The following is a 17,787-nucleotide window of genomic DNA, read 5'->3' on the forward strand; positions in this document are numbered from 1 at the left end:
GTAGATCAGAATATTATCGATAAAAACTATCACACACTTGTCCAAGTACTTCTTAAATACTCTATTCATTAAATTCATGAAAGTCGCTGGGGCGTTGGTTAATCCAAAGGACATCACCAAGAACTCATAATGCCCATACCTGGTACGGAACGCTGTCTTGGAAATATCTTCGGGTTTAATCTTTAGTTGGTGATATCCAGTTCTCACGTCGATCTTGGAAAAATAAACAGCATCCTTTAGCTGGTCGAACAGATCGTCTATTCTAGGTAATGGGTACCTGTTCTTTATGGTTAGCTTGTTCAACTCTCGATAGTCGATGCACAGCCTCATGCTCCCATCTTTCTTCTTAACAAATAAAACTGGTGCTCCCCACGGAGACACACTGGGTCTTATCATACCCTTATCCAAGAGTTCCTGCAATTGGATAGCTAATTCCTTCATTTCTAATGGGGCCAACTGGTAAGGTGCTTTTGAAACTGGCACCGTCCCAGGGGCCAATTCAATAGCAAATTCAATCACTCTATCGGGTGGTAATCCCGGAAGGTCTTATGAGAATACATCTTCAAATTCGTTGACTACTGGAATATCTTGTAAGTTGGGCACCTCCTTCTGTGTGTCCACCACATAGGCTAGGTAGGCCTCATTTCCTTTTCGTAGCATCCTTTTGGCCTGGGCCATAGTCAAAAATTTCTGCGTCTGCCTCTTTCCTCTAAATATAACTTCTTTCTTCCCTGGGATATTTAACTTAACTTTCTTCCCTTTATAGTCTATCTGAGCATCATTGCTAGATAGCCAGTCCATTCCCAAAATTACATCAAACTCCCCTAATTTAAAAGGAATCAGATCAACACTAAAAGATTATTCCCCTATGCCTATCTCACAGGCGGGGTGAATCTGGTTAACAGGAATAATTTCATGATTGGCTATTTCTACTTGTAAGGGTTCTATTAAGGGTTCAGCTTTAAGTCTTAATTTACGCGCAAAGTCCCTTGATATAAAAGATTTAGTTGCTCCCGAATCAAATAAAACGTTTGCACTGACTGAATTTAGAGAAAGGGTACCTGCTATCACATCTGAATCTTTCATAGCATCCTGGACTGTCATGTTGAAAGTCCTTGCGGTAGGTGGCTTATTAGAAGCAGCCCTGCTTGCTCCCGAAGCTGCTGGTTTGTTCATTGGGCATTCCCTCTTCCAATGACCCGGGCGTCCACACTGATGACAAGTGGTGGTTGGGCGGGTAATGGGGGTTGGCGAAGTGCACTTGTCTGAATAGTGACCCTCTCGACCATACTTGAAGCAGATTACCGGCTTTCCTTTACATTCCCAAGAATGCATCATTCCACAAGTGTTACAGGCTGGCAATGGGGGTCGAGACTGGTTGGAATATGACATTCTTGACTTCTGGCCACTCTGGCTCATATTCACGCTCATGGGCCGCTTAAACCCAGTGTTCCTTCCCGGTAGGGATACTGCTCCTCGATTAAATCTAGTTGGGAAGCTCCTTCCTGCGGAACCTCCACCCATGCTCATACTTTTCCTCTTTATTCCCTTCTTTTCTCTTTCCTTCTGCATCTGTTCACTTCCAGCTTCTACAATTGTTGCCTTTTGCACCAGAGTGGCATAATCCGTAAGCTCAAGGATTGCCACCCTATTCTGAATCCAAGGTTTCAGTCCCTGCTGAAACCTCCTAGCTTTCTTTCCTCGGTGCTCACAAACTCCGGCACAAACCTTGATAACTCAGTAAATTTCGCTTCGTACTCTGCTATAGACAAGTTATTCTGCTTTAGCTCCAAGAACTTGAGCTCCATCTGGTTTTCCATAAACCTCAGGAAATACTTTCCCAGAAACAACTGACTGAATCTCTCCCAGGTTATAATAGCATCTGTCTCCATGTTTTTCTTGGCCTCCCACCAGTAGTTAGCCTCTCCTTTCAGAAGGTAGGTAGCAAATACAGTCTTCTGTGCCTCATCGGTACTCAGAATCTCAAAGGATTTCTCCATTTCCTTTAACCATGCCCTTGCCTCAACTGGGTCGGCTGATCCGTGGAACTCAGGGGGCTTAAGGGACTTAAAAGCCTTGAAAGAGTTTGCCACAGTATTGTTATTTCCTTGAGGGGGTGGGTTGGGTTGACGTTCCGAGTTCTGCCTTAGGAGTTGCATGAACTGGCCCATGGGATCCATGCCTGGGTTTGGTACTGGTTCCTCAACCTCAGTTTCTCCTTCTTCAGCCTCTATCTCAAATCCCTCAACATCATATGTTTCCTCTTCCTCTTCATACAGGGAGTCATCCTGTTCCACATAATCCTCATCTTCCTCTTCACTGTGCTCCTGGTTTCTATTGTCCTGATTATGGCTTCCCTGGTCCTCAGATCCAGGGTTCGCCCTAGTTCCAATCTTTTTTGGCGGCATGATTCTGATAAAAAAAATATTATTGGGAAATTCAACGTTAGGTCACAATCATATACAATATTGTGCCTTGCACAGCTCTTATAATGGGGAGAACGTATATCACAATTCTATTATTTTATGACAGTTCTAATACGAAGTGCAGTAATAATAATGATAAAAACAGTGATCTCGTCACTAAGGAACTGAACCGAACGGAAATAAATATATACATAATGCGAGAAATACATAGTCTGATCTGGTCAAAAGTACAACAGTGCTACAGCCATCTGTCCCAAAAGTGATACACAAGAGTCTATCTGTCTAGTCAGAAAAAGGGATGCTATATACAAGTCAACTATCCCGGAAAATTGGCTCTTACTAAGGCCTCGGCTAACTAGACAACTAGACTATTCCATCGTCAATCCTGAATCACACACCGGAGCGGGTCAGCTCCCATACCCTTTCCATCGCACGACGGAAGATATAGTCGGCCTGCCGCCTGGAGATCCTACCATGCCTGTCCCCCTGGAGAGATCTGAGTCTCACTCAGGACGTGAGCTCTATCCCCATAAGCTCCCTCCTCAAGGATCGGGGTATAGAGGCCCTAGTCTCATAAGCTCGGGTATGCCTACCCGCCCTCTCCGCATCCAACTCCCTCCTGGCCTCATCCAGTCGGGCCTCAGCAACAGCTAATCGGGTCCTCAGTACATACATAGCCGTGGGCTAACGAAGACTGCCTGTGGGCAGGGTCAAGAGGTGGTGAATCCGGAGCCGCTGGGGGTGCCTCCTCAGTCTGCCTAGGCTCGGAAGTATGGGTCTCTGAGCTGTCATCATAAGGGATCCAAGATAGTGGTGGAGGGGTAGGAGTTCTGACCACCGGAAGTGTGGGTAAAGGGGTACCAGCATACACTACCATAGGTTCGACACGCTCCTCAGCTACTGGGACCTCATCCGAGTCCTCCTCCTCTAGAATAGCAATGACCTCTGTCTCTGACTCCTCTGAGGGGTCCTCCTCATCTGAAATAGCAATAACCTCCGTCTCTGACTCCTCTGAGGGGTCCTCCTCATCCTCCTCCATCTCAGGCTCCTCCTGATCCTCAACATCTAGCAGTGCCTCATCATGCTCACGCTCGAACATCTCAGGGTCCTCTATCTCAGGCGCCTACACATTAAACGAGCTAAGTTACTATCATGATACTTATAAGGGTTCCCGTAAGGGTTTTAACTGTCAGCACTACTTTAAGTAGTCCGACCATGAACTTGGCAAGAGTTCTTATTATCTTTGTGAGTTTGTTATTATATCGTCGCATCATCTCTGAGGTTTATAACGCTTAGCTCTGATACCATTTCTGTAACACCCCCAGATCCGGGGTCGGGGATCCGGGTCGTCACGATCTTTCTCTCCACAATATCACTTCACTTCACTTAATTAATAATAATTAACCTCATGCTGTGACCCCACACTAACACACACCACAACCCGTTATAGTCTCAGAGATGAAATTGAAATAAGTACAAGTCTTTGAATCCGCAATTTAAAAGTTATTACAACCCAAAATGATTACTTGATAAATTTACAGTTAATTGCCATTATCTGCCACAAGTTATAATTATACATAATTGATTCTCAAAAGTAGATGGTCTGATCTACAGATAGATCTACCTCTGCAGCTATAGCAGCTATGATCTCAACGGGAAGGCGCAGGGCGCTTCCCACGCTCTTGCGCTGGGTCTGCAGGAGTCTAGCCATCCTTCCTAACTGTTGTTGTGTGATGAAGAAATAAAGCAAGAGTGAGCCTTACAGCTCGCAAGATAATATATAGTGTAATCAATAATGCAAGTATCTAATAGATAACTTACTGAAAACCTTTATCAAAAGTAAGATAATTACTTACTGGATATAAGCTTAAAGGAAGATGAAGTTACCAAATACTTCACTATACTTATATCATTTATAAGGCTACTTGAACTACCACTGTTCAAAGTATTATAGGTTTAAAAAAAAAATCATCCCATAGATGAGACCACAAGTTAAGACTTGAATAGATTCAATCTTTGAAATATTATTGAATGAAATAAAGTTACGAGATACTTTATTTAGTCCCGATATATATCCACATATATATCTCTTAAACATTTCCTGGAACCTCTGTTATGTAAAGTATGAACAGAGTTTGTAACATCCAATGAATTTTGGAAAGGAAAAGAATTTTGGCATAAACCCGATATCTTGCTGATCAGGCAAAGATACCAATAAGTAACCTTTTCTACTAGTAGATGGATGAATCCCCCACCGGTCATCACCCTGGCCACATAAGGACCTTGTGTTGGACCGCCACCCGGCCTCTTACGCGTTGATGGATTGCCACCCAGCCACTTACACTTTGATAGACCGTACCCCGGCCTGTCGCTTATGCCGACTCAATTAGATGGGCTTACTTCCCGACGTTGGGTAAGTAATCAATTCATTTGTTTTCTCAAATCAGCAACCACGTTGCGAATGTAAAATGCACCACAGAGCTGGATCCCCCAGGTTTTGAGCGAGTATTTAAATCCCCTTTGAAAGGAAGATCTTAAATATAAAAATGAGTTTTGGGATCCGCTCTAACTTTTAAAAATCATTTTGAAGACTCGAAAACACTTTAAAGAGTGTTTGGAGTAATGCTGATTTAATGAAGTAAATCAGTCCCAATATATTTAGAAAATATCTGAATATTATTATTTAAATAATATTCCAATAGAGAATAATCTTATAAAAATAATCGAAGTAGAAGTTGTAAGACTTATACTTGAAATGAGTATTAAATAACCAAAGATATACTTATATGAAAGTACTATCTTTATTTGAATAATCGAAAATAAGTTTGATTATCGAAACATTATTCTTTAATAAAATAAAGAATATTATTAAATAATAAGCGGAGTCATAATACTTCGAATGAATATTATAAATAATATTCATTAAATAAAATAAAGGAGTCAATACATCCTCAAATGACTATCCAATTAACAATTATTAAATAATATAAACTGAGTCATAAGCCCTCGGATGAATATTCGAAATAATATTCAATAATAAAATGAAGGAGTCATAAGTCCTCGGGTGAATATTCAAATAATATTCATTAAATAAAATAAAGTTATCGAATAAAACTTATTCGATTAATAGTTTGGAAAACTATAACCATATATATATAAATATATATATAAAATCTACTCGGGATCCCCGACTCCCGGTTTTAGAAAATGTTTTCACCTTTGGGTCCCTATACTAAGGGTATATGCAATTTACCGCCATTCTCTAGCATAGGTATTATCAACCGAACCAACAGATATATATGGCAAGAATACGAAACAGGCATGCATATATATACCATATCAGCATGCTTCAATATATCGAACATTTGCTAATTAACCAACATGCATCTATCGCAAGATAATGCATATACACATATACATCACAACAACAGTATAACGGATAGAAAACTTGCCTGAGCGACTGGGGGTGATAAAAGGCTCGGGACGAGTCTGGTAACCTATAAACAACAAATAAGTTGGAATTAAACCAAAGTCACTTGTAAATCTATACTTTAACTAACTTAGATTCTAACGCTTGTTTTGCGCTTACTGATTCTCTTAAGTCACTCGAGTACCCTCGGCTCCACCATTTTTAATAAATTAACCATTACGAGTTTTAAGGCGATTCTTTCGCGGGTGTCTTACCAACTGCCTAACACACTTACCATAATTGTTTCATACATTAATTAACCCTTTTCGGTCTTTAACCTATATTTCAAAATAAGGCGAGGGGAAAAGTTTCGTTCGCGAAACGCCGTTACTTGAAACGGTCGTTTCTCCTAAACCGTGCATTGGAATCGAACGAACTACATATCAAAACGAAGCTCGTAACATGAGCTATCTAAAAATGGAAATGGTCAACATCTAGCAGGGGGTTCTCGGGTCCTAATGTTATGAACAAAAGAAGTCTAAAGTAAATCAGACATTACGACGGCTATGTTTACGCGATTTCCCAATTTTGAACCATTCAAAAACCATCACAATTCAACCTCAATCCATTCATACAACCAAAGTCCATCCTTATCACATCATAACAGCCCCAATCAATTCAATATTAACATTTATACTTATGCCTAAGCTTGAATTTAACTATGATTAAGTTCTTTTAACCAAAACAACAAGATTCACCATTCCATTTCACTACCACTCCAACCCACACTCTAAACCACAAGCATTAAGCTACTACATCACCATAATAATCAAAATCATCTTATAATACAAAGGAATCTAGGGTTTGGAGATGATATACCTTCCATGAAGTGGTGGGAGTAGCTAGGAAGCCTTAAGAAGCCTTGAGGAGTCTTAGGAAAGCTTGGATCTTAAAGGAAAAATAAGAAAATCAAGTTAAAATTCTTGAAGTCACTATTCATTGTCTTCTTCATTGATTTATTGAAGAAGATTGAGAATGAATGGGGTTCTTAAACTCATGATATAGCCATAACTATGCATAAGGATGATTAGGGAATTATCTTACAAATTTAGGAAGCCTTGATCTTGAGTTTTGAATTTCTTCTTCCTTTGCAATAGTAAAAGCCGAGAGCAATGAAGAAATAATGCCTTGGTTTTTTTTGTTTTGATGAAAAATGAATTATTTGGCTTGGTTGGTTGTAGTTTTGTTTTTGTTTTGGTAAATTACCTATTTGCCCCTGATTTTGTGTGGTTAATAATCCACCACATTTCCTTCCTTCCCATGTCATGCTTATGTCATGCTATGATGTCATCTTTCCCTCCTTGTCCTCTTCTCATTGGTTGGGTGACATCATCCCCACTAATCTCTTTGATTAACTTCCTAATTGTTTGCCTAATGACCGCTGATCTGTTATACGGTTCGCTTAACTTTCGTTTTCGTTTATCGTTTGAGGGATCATACCTGGGATCTTATTACTTAGGTTCCCTTAACCTTTCTCAATCTATTATATTCCTTTTATGATCCTCTCTTATAATCCTTTAATTTAAATCCTCTTTATCCTGTTACCTTATACTCAATTCTTTCCGTATCTAGTGGATTTCCGGGAAAAATCAAAGTGTTCGGAATTGGATTCTGGTGATCTTTACATACACTTATATACCATGTAGAGTACTAATAAAATCTCAGAATATCCATAACAGAACCCCTACATAGTGTGGCATGAAAAGTTTTCTCATTCAGCTAAAACACTATTCACAAGAGTTACAGAAAGTTCAAAATTTTGGGGGTTATTACAAGTCAACTGTGTGACAGAGGGAATACTGTTTCCTTCAATTCTGAAGCCTGTGTTGTTATAAGTAAGAAGGACAACAAAGTGGTTCTAACTGGAGTTAGAAAAGGGAATGTGTACTTGGATGACTTCAACTCTACAGATGCAGAATCAATTACTTGTCTTCTCAGCAAAGCAAGTCCAGATGAAAGTTGGCTATGGCACAAGAAGCTGTCTCATTTGAATTTCAAGACAATGAATGATCTAGTCAAAAAGGACTTAGTTAGAGGAATGCCTCTAGTGGAATTCTCAAGGGATGGACTGTGTGATGCTTGTCAGAAAGGAAAGCAAAAGAGAGCATCATTCTGTAAGAAGCTTGAATCAACAATTGATGAACCATTACAACTGCTACACATGGATCTTTTTGGACCATTCAATGTATTGTCAATTTTAAGGAAAAGATATTTCCTAGTGATTGTAGATGATTTCTCAAAGTTTTCATGGACCTACTTTCTTGGATCAAAGGATGAAGCTAGTGAAATCATCATCAATCATATCAAGCAAGTCAACAATCATCCAGATTTCAAAGTAAGGAATATCAGGAGTGACAATGGAACTGAGTTCAGGAATTCTACCATGAGGTTGTTTTGTGAAGAAAATGGGATCATGCATGAGTTCTCAGCTCCAAGGACTCCACAACAGAATGGTGTGGTGGAAAGAAAGAACAGATCACTAATTGAAGCTGCAAGAACAATGCTTGAAGAGTCAAAACTCCCAACATACTTTTGGGCTGAGGCTGTTAACTGTGCATGTTACACTCAGAATATTTCTCTAATCAATCAGGCGAAAGGCATGACTCCCTATCAATTGTTCAAGAGAAGAAAACCAACTTTAAACTTTCTTCATGTCTATGGTTACAAATGCTACATTCTAAGGAATCAACCTGATCACAAAGGGAAGTTTGATGCAAAGGCTGATGAAGGAATATTTGTTGGTTATTCTTCTCGAAAATCATATAGGGTCTACAATCTAAGAACCAACATTGTCATGGAATCTGTGCATGTTGTGTTTGATGATAAAAAGATTGATGGACTAACAGATGAGGGACATCATGAAGGACTCAAATTTGATAACATTGAGATATATTGTGATGATAGTAAAGATGAGAATGATGGAGAAGGCACCTAAAAAAGAATTCAAAATCTGCCTTTGGATAATGCACAAAGTGCTACATCAGTTGAAAGTCACAATTCAACATCCGTTGAAAGAAGTAATGCAGCATCCGTTGAAAGACAAAGTGCATCATCCGTTGAAGTACATAATGAAGCATCCATTGATCATAGTCTGTCAACGGATAATCAATTCACTTCATCAGTTGATAGAACTCCCAGTTCCTTTTAAAGGATCAATAACTCAGGGGGAGTTTCAGCCAATCAACATTCTATCTCACATCATGACAATACTGAGGCAGCCTCATCTAGAGCTAATCTACCACCTCAAAGGAAATGGACCAAGAATCACCCTTTTGAATTGATCATTGGTGATGCAACATCTAAAGTGCAAACTAGAAGGGCTACTCAAGATGAATGTCTATATAGTAGTTTTCTATCACAGGAGGAACCTAAGAGAGTGGAAGAAGCTCTATTGGATCCAGATTGGATTTTAGCAATGCAAGAGGAGCTAAACCAATTTGAGAGGAACAAGGTATGGAAGCTGGTACCCAAGCCAAAGAACAAGAGCTCTATTGATACAAAATGGGTATTCAGAAACAAGATGGATGAAAATGGCATTATTATAAGGAATAAAGCTAGATTGGTTGCCAAGGGCTATTCTCAACAAGAGAGAATAGATTTTGATGAGACATATGCACCAGTTGCAAGACTTGAAGCCATCAGAATCTTTCTAGCCTATGCAGCCCATGCCAATTTCAAAGTCTATCAAATGGATGTCAAAAGTGCATTTCTGAATGGAGAATTGGAGGAAGAAGTTTATGTAAGCCAATCTCCAGGATTTGAAGATCCAAATTTTCCAGACTATGTGTATTATCTATTGAAAGCACTCTATGGACTAAAGCAAGCACCTAGAGCCTGGTATGAGACTTTGTCAAAATTTCTTCTAGATAATCACTTCACAAGAGGTACTGTTGACAAAACTCTTTTCTTTAGAAATGTTAATGGCTCTACAATACTTGTTCAAATCTATGTAGATGATATTATATTTGGCTCTACAGATGATAAGCTTTGTAAAACGTTTGCTAAGTTAATGCAAAGTAAATATGAAATGAGCATGATGGGAGAGCTAACTTATTTTCTTGGTTTACAAGTTAAACAAGTTAGTGGTGGAATTTTCATTAGTCAAACTAAATATATTTATGATCTTTTAAAGAAGTTTGACTTAATGGATTGTTCATCTGCAAAAACTCCCATGGCTACTGCCACCAAGCTTGAATTAAACAAGACTGAAAAGTCTGTGGATATTACAAGCTATGGAGGCATGGTTGGCTCACTTCTATATTTAACTGCTAGTACACCTGATATAATGTTTTCTACATGTCTCTGTGCTAGATTTCAAGCTGACCCTAAAGAATCTCACTTAGTGGCTATTAAAAGAATTTTTAGATATCTCAAAGGGACTCCAAATCTAGGAATTTGGTATCCTAGAGAGTCTGGTTTTGATGCAATTGGCTACTCAGATGCAGATTATGCAGGTTGTAAAACAGACAGGAAAAGTACAACAGGCACCTGTCAATTTCTAGGGAATAAGCTTGTGTCATGGTTCAGCAAGAAGCAAAATTCTGTTTCTACATCAACAGTTGAAGCAGAGTACATTGCTGCTGGTAGTTGTTGTGCACAGATACTTTGGATGAGGAATCAACTATTTGACTATGGGATAACTGTTGACAAAATTCCAATATTCTGTGACAACACAAGTGCCATTGCCATTACTGAAAATCCAGTACAGCACTCAAGAACCAAGCACATTGACATCAAGTACCACTTCATAAGGGAACATGTGATGAATGGTACAGTGGAACTTCATTTTGTTCCAAGTGAAAAGCAGATAGCAGACATATTTACCAAGCCACTTGATGAATCAACATTCACAAGATTAGTAAGTGAGCTAGGTATGCTTAATTATTCATAAATTCATGTCCTTATTATAATCTGCTTTAAAGCCTGAAATGAATTTGCTGCAAGAACAAAGTTAGCTTTAAGTAAAGATTATTCTATCAATGGATATTCCCTATCCGTTGAAAGCCAAAATTGTTCTATCAATGGATGTCCATTATCCGTTGAAAGACAAATACATTTCTGGTAATTTTATCCTTCAACGGATAAATCTGTGTTAATCTTCAACGGATAACTATTTACCTCATCCGTTGAAGTGTCACATCAGTTGTTTTAAGTAAGTCACAACCGTTGATTCTTTTACTTAACCGTTGATACATATATACATATATACACAGTTGTATGTATTTGTATTAAAGGCAGTTTTTAGAATACATACAGTTTTCTTTATTCTCAAACAGCTGTAATTTACTTAAAAGAATTATTTAATCATTCTCCTTACGTTTTAATTCGAGAAAGTATAAAAGCCTTTTGAATTCTAATTTTCACTTTATGCCTTCTTACAATCTTTCAAAAGCTTTTACTCCCTTTCTCTCCCAAAACTCTCAACTTTTCTCTGCAACCTCTACTCACTACAATGGCACCAGTAGTAAAGATAATGTCCCAGTCTAGATTTGTCTATGAGAAGAACAATTTTGTAGCTTTGGTGGAAAAGAATGAAGCCCACTCAGATTATCACAAGATGATGGACTTCATCAAAAATTGCAAACTAAGCTATGCAATGTTGGAAGCCCCAACCATTTACTGTGAGGTAATTGAGGAGATTTGGACAACTGTAGAGTTCAATCCCATAGATAAGACCATCACTTTCTCTCTCAAAGGTAAGGATTACTGTATTAACTATGATGATATACAGTCTTGTTTCAAACTACCTGAGAACAATGCCATGATACCACACACTGATAATGATGTATCTAGCATGTTAGATTACATAGGCTATTCTTTTGATTCTGCTAGTTTAGGGAGTATTAGAAGAAAAGGCCTTAGGAAAGAATGGAGTTTTCTTAGTGATGCCTTTATCAAGGTTTTCTCTGGGAAAATTAGTAATTTTGATGCTATAACTTCATCTCTTGTTAATATGCTCTATATGCTAGTTTCTGATAGGTACTTTAATTTTAACAACTATGTCATGCTAGAATTAGGTTCCAGGTTAGGTAACAAAGCTAATAGACCTCATAACATCTACTATGCTAGATTCTTTATGTTACTGGCTAACCATGTTGCTGAAGGTTTGGTCATAAACAATGAGAGTAATAAACTCAAGTGCTGGGGACAAGAGAAAAGGGTCCTTGCAGACCTTTTGAGAATTAACCTCAAAAGTCAGGTGCCATTGGTATATTTGCCAATAATGAATGCACCTCAGGTAAGTGAGGTAAATACCTCTTTAACTCCTACTACTTCCAACCCCATTATTTCTTTGCCTTCAAGTTTGGCCATGGAATCTGTGTCTTTGTCCCAACAGATTCCTACTGAAGCCACCAAACCTAAAGTTTCAAGAACAAAGTCAAAGAAAACCACCTCTGTTGTTTCTCAAAAGACAACAGTTGTAACAACTACCATCAACACTGAGGGGAGTGAACAGGGTGTGAGTGGTGAGGAGAGGGGTGAACATCAAGAAACCCCCCAGGATAAGGTAGGAGAGGTAAGTGATACCCCAGTTAGCCAGGCCACAGTTTCTCAAAAGACTGTGGTGGTTGAAAAGGATTCAAACTCATCCCTAGTTGCATCCTCTCAAAAGGGTGCAGCTATTGAAAATAGTCCCCAACCAGGGACACAGACCAAAAGAGGGAGGGACACTGAAGCCACACACTCACCTGTCAAAGCCTTTACAAGAAGAAAGAAGGTTAAAACCTTAATTTCCACACAGGGTGCACACACTGCACAGATACACATACCTATATCTATGCCTTCTCAAATTCAGCTTGATGTGACTCCAACAAATTTGGAGTCACAACCCCATTCTCTCAAAATTGACACACATCAATCACCAATTTCTCCATCACCATCTCTGGATGTGGACATGATATTCACATCAATTCCTATTTCTCCCTCTTTACAACTTAGGGAGGAGCCCCACTAAAATACTGGTGATCATCATCTTTTAGATGATTTGTTGGATCATCAGCCAATTCTTTCAGACTTGGTTGAAGAATCTGTGTCTCCTAAATTAAAATCAATCCACATAGATTCAACAATCATGTCACTTTCAATTTCTACTTCTTTTCCTTCTTCAACGGATATTTCTCATCCGTTGACAAGTGGTTGTTCTTCGACGGATAAGCTTAACAGCAGTTATCCGTTGATACCAGTTCCTACTTCAACGGATACTTCCTATCCGTTGATAGTCTCTACACAAATAACTGAATCAATTCCAAGTGTAGAAGACATGGTTAATATACAATCACTTCTAGGATTGAGGGAAGGGAGTGAAAGTTTGAGTGAGAGGCTGGGTTGCTCCCAGGCAAAAAGAGAGCTTGAGAGTCTAAATATGCATGTTATTTCTTCCAGCATGGCAAAAGAAAGTGAGAGGAGTGCCACCTTAGTAGGTGAGGGTGAGGGTGTGAGGTGTGTGAGCCAGGGGGAGCCCCTGATGCAAGAATATAGAGAAATTGAGAGAAAAGCAGGTATAGAAGGAATAAGGGTGGATCCAACCATTGCTAGTGAGTCAATGATTGTGGATGATGCTAAAAAGGAAAGACAATTTCAACAACATTATAAAGCTGTAATTGATAACATTTCCTTGGATGCTGACACTTTTACTCATCCTGTGTCAGCCTATCAACTGTTGGTTGCTCAGGGCAATGTGGAGGCAGAACAGACTTTGAACCTAGTACATACTTCAGAATCTCTACAAAGAGATAAAGCTGCTGTCAATAGGATGCCTTCTCAAGCTGGTGAGCCATCTGAAGAATTTGGAGTAAATTCTAATGATGATGACTCTATCTCATTTGATGGAAGCATGAACTTAGGGGGGAGATGCAGGCCCTAGTTCAGTTCCAAATCTACCTGACTCGGCCTTGACTATGGAATCTACACCAAGACAGTTCAGTGTCTCCTTGGCTATTCAAAAGGCCCTTCAGGAAACTTCAGATGCTGGTACCAAGGCTATTCTTCAAGCCCACCTAGATTCTCTACATCTCATTGATAAGTGGCATTTTATACCACTTAGAACGTCTTAAAATAGCTTAAATTGGTGTCTTGAAATCAAGTATTTTGTGTATTTGATGCGTTTTCTAGTGTTTGTGCATTTCAGGGTATTAGTTGCATTTCGGGAGTAATCATCAAGAATAAGCCTTGGCATGTGTCTAGCATTGCGAGAGGGAAGAGAGGAGCAGATTACAGCGAAGAAACGGAGCAAACTCAGAAAATATCCAGTAGGGGTCTGAGCGCCCGCTCAGCTATGCTGAGCGGCCGCGCAGGAAGCTGAGCGCCCGCTCAGCTATGCTGAGCGGCCGCGCATGGTCGGGAAAAAAGAATATTTATTTTAGACTTCTATTTCTGTTTGGCTTCCAACTTCTGTGTAATCTGAGTTTTATGGGACTTCTATATAAGTAGATTCAGAGACATTTTCACGGGGTGGAATCGTTGTATTAAGCAAGGAGAGGAAGAGATAAGGAAGAAGACCGTTTTAGCACACTGCAACGAAGAGGAAGCATATTTTCTTGTGATTCTTTATTTTGATGTAACGTTGGATGCTAGTTTTCTTGCTTTGAACCTATTTACTCTTGTGACGTACTCTGGTTTAATATAATTAGTTTAGTTATTATTCTCTTGTGTTTATTTATCATGTTTTCATATGAACCCATGATGACAATAAGTGCTATCATGGGCTAATCGTGATCATGGGGTCGTAACGGATTTACTATGGAATTCTTTAGTTAGTTGTGTAATACCTTAGTGTGTGATGATTGTATGATATCTAGTATTGGTTGTGCGTATTCGTCTTATGTGCGTCGCGAACATATAAGATAGGGTGTTAATCTCTTGTGAAGCGATGGTGGATCTCGAGATTTAGAACTTGCCATGCTAGCATAGGTTCATGTATGATGTTGCATGATTAGTGGGTAACTCTAACCGTTTTATTCGCCCTGTGTAATCAAAAGGAATAACTTGTGCTTATATCATTGTATTGTCAATTTCTGTAGACATATAGGGACTCAACATAATTGATGCCTATTCAACTTCTATCTTAATTGTGGATGTTTGGTAGAATGGTATTAGTACAATGAAAGTTGGCTTTTATCAGTTTCGTGTTATTCGATTAATATCATCATTGTTGCATGCTAAGGGTAATAACAATGACTATTGAAGGAAGTAGTAATGAAGTTGTGATCTCATGAGTGTTTTAATATTGTTAATTCGAAGTGTTAATTAAGTGGTTAATTTTAGCATTTAATTGTAGTTGATAAATAGTTAACGAATCTAAGTGTTATTGTCTTAACATTGAGAAATAATCATACATTAGTGAGTGAGTTTAATTGAACATAATTAGTCTGAGTCTCTGTGGGAACGAATTAGAAAGTATTCTATATTACTTGCGAGCGTGTATACTTGCATGAATATTAGCGTGTGTTTTCGCCCTAACAAGTTTTTGGCGCCGCTGCCGGGGACTCGGCGCATTTGTTTAGTTTATGTACTTACCATCTTTGGTCGTTAGGACTCAGTGATTAAGAAGTATTTGTTACTTATTGTTTCTGGTTGTGTTTCAGGTACTTTAGTGAGCATTTATGCAAACTCATTCTCGTACTCACAAGAGAACTTTAGATACAACTGAGGAGACAGACGAAGTTCTTGATATTCCGGAGAAGATAGATTTTGAAGATTCGGATTCAGGAAGTGAGCAGAAAGAACCAGTAATCATCGGTGATCATATTGTTCCGGCCGATCCAGCTCTTATGGACTTTTCTCGGCCTAAAATTGATGACACTCAGTCAAGCATTCTTCATCCGGCTATTCTAGCTAACACCTTTGAAATCAAGCCGGGAACTATTCAGATGGTGCAGAATTCTGTCTCTTTCGGAGGTGCTGCGACTGAAGACCCCAACATGCACATAAGGAATTTTGTCGAGATCTGCAGTACTTTCAAATATAATGGCGTGACTGATGAGGCTATCAAGCTGAGGCTTTTCCCATTCTCACTGAGAGACAAAGCTAAGGACTGGTTACATTCTGAACCAGCTGGGTCCATCACTACTTGGCAAGATCTTGCATAAAAGTTTCTGGTGAAGTTTTATCCAATGGCAAAGACTGCTGCTATGAGGAATGCTCTTACTCAGTTTGCGCAGCAACCTACAGAATCTATGTGCGAAGCTTGGGAACGCTACAAGGAAATGTTGAGAAAGTGTCCACATCATGGAATACCCGATTGGATGGTGATCACTAGTTTCTATAATGGTTTGGGGGCCCAATCTCGGCCCATGCTCGATACAACAGCTGGAGGCGCCTTGTGGGCCAAAAGCTATACTGAGGCTTATAATCTTATTGAGACAATGGCTGCAAATGAGCATCAAAACCCAACTAAGAGGATGATGCCAGGGAAGGTAGCAGGTATTCTGGAAGTCGATGCAGCCACCGCTATTGCAGCGCAGCTCCAAGCGCTGTCTATGAAGGTCGATTCTCTAGCTACCTATGGAGTCAATCAAATAGCTATGGTCTGTGAGCTTTGTGCAGGTTCTCATGCTACGGACCAGTGTTCTCTTGTCAACGAATATGTTCAGTATGTGAACAATTATCAGTGACAACAGCAACCTGTGCCAGCTACTTATCATCCTAACAACAGAAATCATCCAAATTTCAGCTGGGGTAATAATCAGAATACTATTCGGCCACCATATCAGCAGGTGTGAGTAACCGCAGCAATATGCTCAAAGGCAATCATATCCTCAATAGGGAAGTGCAGCTGCACCTACTAGTGCTGATTTTGAGGAACTTAAGCTATTGTGCAAGAGTCAGGCGGTTTCTATCAAGACCTTGGAGAATCAAATCGGTCAAATAGCCAATGCAGTGCTCAATCGTCAGCCTAGAACACTTCCCAGTGACACGGAAGTACCTGGCAGGAAAGAAGCTAAAGAGCAAGTCAAGGCTATTACCTTAAGGTCTGGGAAAGTTGCTGATGCTGAAAAGGCAAAATAAGGAGAAGCTGAAATTAGAGATGAAGAAGCTAAGCAAAAGGAGAAAGCGGCGGAACCAAGGAAGACTACTGTTGAACACACTCTGCCTGAGGGTAATACAGGGGAGAAACAGCTCTGTCCTCCACCACCTTTTCCTAAAAGATTGCAACAACAAAAGCTGGATAAGCAGTTCGGTAAGTTTCTGGAGGTGTTCAAGAAACTTCACATCAATATACCTTTCGCTGAGGCTCTGGAGCAAATGCCTAGTTATGCGAAGTTTATGAAGAGTATTCTTTCAAGGAAGGTGAACCTGGATGACCTTGAGACCATTGCTCTAACGGAAGAATGTAGCGCTGTATTGCAGCAAAAGTTACCTTCAAAGCTTAAAGATCCAGGTAGCTTCACCATTCCTTGCACCATTGGCAAGTTGTCGTTTGACAAGTGCCTTTGTGATTTGGGAGCAAGCATCAATCTGATGTCGTTGTCGATCTTTAAAAAGTTGGATTTGCCTGATCCAAAACCCACCTACATGTCTCTACAATTGGCTGATCGTTCTATTACTTACCCAAGGGGCATAGTGGAGGATGTGCTAGTCAAGGTGGATAAGCTCTTCTTTCCTGCAGACTTTGTTATTCTGGATTTCGAGGAAGATAAGAAGATTCCCATAATCTTGGGAAGATCTTTCTTGTCCACTGGCCGTACCTTGATAGATGTGCAGAAAGGTGAACTTACTATGCGGGTGCAGGATCAGGATGTGACCTTCAATGTATTCAAAGTAATGAAATTCCCTATAGAAGATGAGGAGTGCTTAAAAGTGGATGTGATTGATTCTGCGGTTACTGCAGAACTCGATCATATACTAATGTCTGATGCATTAGAAAAGGCCTTAGTGGGGGATTTCAATAGT

General features: G+C 39.5%; 1 non-coding gene across 1 annotated transcript; it reads right to left on the minus strand.

The window, feature by feature from the left end:
- Positions 1-16,022: 16,022 nt before the first annotated feature.
- LOC141722093 (small nucleolar RNA R71) lies at positions 16,023-16,129 on the minus strand. The gene has a single exon (XR_012575124.1). It is a non-coding gene; the product is annotated as a small nucleolar RNA R71 (small nucleolar RNA).
- Between the last annotated feature and the right edge of the window lie 1,658 nt (positions 16,130-17,787).

This window comes from Apium graveolens, chromosome 4 (genome assembly GCF_009905375.1).
Source record: "Apium graveolens cultivar Ventura chromosome 4, ASM990537v1, whole genome shotgun sequence".
Classification (NCBI taxonomy): Eukaryota; Viridiplantae; Streptophyta; class Magnoliopsida; order Apiales; family Apiaceae; genus Apium; species Apium graveolens.